Source organism: Dendroctonus ponderosae, unplaced genomic scaffold (assembly GCF_020466585.1).
Source record: "Dendroctonus ponderosae isolate FM_Combo_2020 unplaced genomic scaffold, Dpon_F_20191213v2 Dpon_F_20191213_2, whole genome shotgun sequence".
In the NCBI taxonomy this organism is placed as follows: Eukaryota; Metazoa; Arthropoda; class Insecta; order Coleoptera; family Curculionidae; genus Dendroctonus; species Dendroctonus ponderosae.
Window position 1 is genome coordinate 812,560 of NW_026018165.1, and position 3,042 is coordinate 815,601.

The window sequence follows — 3,042 nt, forward strand, 5'->3', positions numbered from 1 at the left end:
CTCACGTGTAAATTCTGTTCTCACAAAAATTTGTCAACGTCATTTCTAAATACGATTTACATACTTTGCACCGTTAAACACCAGCATTTTTTTCGAAATTCAATTCAATTCAATTATCTATCAGAGCACTTTAAGATCCGAAAAAAAAAGTTAATTGACAAGAAACTCTTATTACGAAGAAAGCAATCATTTTGGTAAACTTTGCGAATGGTAAAAGTCGCAAATTAATTAACATTCCAATTTCTAACTGTTACAATATCGTATATTCACGCATCTAGCTCGAGATTTTCTATTTTTAATTATCATTTTTTTACCAAATGTTTATTTGTCTTATTACTGTTTTGAGTAGATGATAGCCCTGATGATGTTATAGTTAACTAACACTAAGTATTTAGGTATTGTAAAATTCAGTGTTAGTCACATAAATACATATGCAGAGTTTTAAAGGACAAGTCATTTTTAGTGGATTAAATTGCATGAACTGCATAAACAGTAGAACCAAGAGGACTTGCGCTATTTATTTTCAGTATTAATTTGTAATTTTCAATCGACTAAAATATGCCGTGGAAAATTAAAATTATCCTCATGCCTTTTACATTATAAATTTTCGTCAGTTTATCGGCTAATAAATTGGCAACTACATGGGCAATATATGAGCGTAGAGCCAGGAATTGGGCTCCTATTGACAAATTGTACGATTTATTGCGGACGCATAACATGTTCAAAATTATGAAGGCTTTCACGGCCGATCAAATTACATTTAGAAATGTTTTCAGTCTTAGTCGGAAAGCACGGGAGATCACGTCGCCCACTGCCTCATCGCCTTTGAAAATGTCCACCGCAGTTGTGGACGAAACGTCAGGAAGAAATTCCGATAGACCACGGCTTCAAAGCCCGGAAAACATTCCTAAATGTAATGTTCAAAATTGTTGCAGAATTGTGAAAAATTTCGTTGAATTTTTGGAATTACTTTTGTATGCCAACTGTGCAATGATGATGTTGGCAGAAATTCGCGAAATAAATACTCGTACGACATGACAAGTAATAAGAAGTTTGTTCAGATGTTTAAAGTCTATGTTGTATACAATAAGTTTAGTAAATGGGTATAAAATATTAGTCGCATTTCTGGAGGCATAAGCAAGGCTCTTCGCTCATGTGCTGTGATCTGCACATATCGCTATCATCAAAAAATTGCAAAAATAAAGTTTTGAAGTTTATGTTGGATTTGCTGAAATCGCATCAATTTATTTTGGGAACAATAGTCAAGTATAAAGTCGACCACTGACAAGAAAACCTGCAATAAATTGTTAATTTAATTCAATAATAAAACAATTCAAAAAGTTAGTATTGTATTACCGTCAAAACCGTATGCAGCCAAGATTAGTACAGTTAGTGTGGAAGTTAAACTATTTTCATTCACCGATACGGGTGATAAATTTTTGGCACTAGACGTGTAAAGCACACTTGTCTCATGAATTGCTTGAAAAGTCATCGTTAGCTGTTGTGCACCTGAAGTCTACTTTGCAGAAACCTGCTGGATTCCACATTAGCCCCAATTTCACAGTGTAGTTTGCTTATCACTTATGTTGCGGCTGTTTATTCTAGGCAGATAAAATTTAAGACTTGCGTGAGTGTTTACCTGTAAAATTTATACTTAACCGCAGTGTTTGGGTACAAGTTTTTAAAAGCTTCCAAAAGCCGATTACTGTTTAAGCCTGGGCTTAGAATTACTGCGTCGATTTCGTTCCGTGGTGACTCTGTTGCGTGAAATGGAATTAACATGTATTTTAATGCACTATCTATCCAGTTCAGATAATTTGGATTTGATGTGGTCAGTCCGCTAACGTTTGTTTTACAAGGGTGTCCCTTTTACGGGCCTTACGATTGGAATCTCGGAAGCCGCTAAAATTGCGACATTTTTAAGGTTTGCATTAAAAAATTTTAGGTTTTGATCATTTTTAAAGATCGAAAGTTGAGAAAACTGATTTTTTTAAACTCCTTTGAAGAGTGAAGGTAAAATGATTGATACGTTCTCATTACAGCTTTTTTCGTCTGCAAAATAGCGTTGTTATGGTGTCCAATATAAGAATGTATTTCATGGGGATCTCTGTAACCGTAAGAGATACGAAGTCAGTTAAATTAGAAGAAAGTCGCGCAATCAGGGGGTCTTATGGATGGCGTTTTCAAAATAGGAGTTTTTCTTTTAATTTTTGAGATATTTTGAAAAAAGTGACTTCAGATTTTAAATTTTGATTCATTTTTAAAGTTACTTAAAATCATCAAAATATATTCTCATGACATCTTTTCGAGCTCTACAGGATGGTGTCTATCAAAAATAATTCCAACGTTTCGTTTCTTAGAAACCATCATCAACTTTAGTTTTTCATATGCACCAAAAAAATTGAAGAACATATTATATGGCTTTTTAAATAGCAAATTCAATAATGTTCACGTATTTGGTTCTTGCGTAAAAAAATGTGTTAGAAATTATGTACGTTAAGCACGTGTTATTTACAAAACTTACTAAAAAAATAATGAAACCTTTCAGGGGAGAAAAATTCTAAAAATGAACCTACTAAAACCAGAAAAAAAAACGAAAAAGTGGAAAGTTAGACATATAAAAATTGACCTATTAAGAAGCTGCCTTCTTTCATGGCAGTTGTATACAGGGTGATTCAGAATTGGCGCAATTACTTTTAAGGGGTGATAGAGGCTCACTTGGGAAGTAATTTTTTTTCTAAAATTTCTAGAAGATATTAACAGTTGACAATAGAATTTTAACTTTGCTATTAAGCATTATTTTGAAATTGTTCCATGTTTAATTGGTAGCATATTGGAATACTTAAGCATTCAAATAGAAAAACTACGATCTTTGCTCCAAATTACGAACATTTTTGACATTGAAAAAGTTCTGTTCTACAATTTTTTGATGGAAATTCAAAGCGGCAATGATGTTTTTTGCCATTAACAGATAGTTACAGGTGGATAGCCCTTGTCAATAATAACAATAATTTGTCAAACTGTGACTTACTTTGAATTTCC

At 33.0% G+C, this 3,042-nt stretch overlaps 1 protein-coding gene across 1 annotated transcript in view; it reads left to right on the plus strand.

The window, feature by feature from the left end:
* LOC109544716 overlaps positions 1-3,042 on the plus strand; it is a 106,395-nt gene that overhangs the window by 15,104 nt on the left and 88,249 nt on the right. The window lies entirely within an intron of this gene.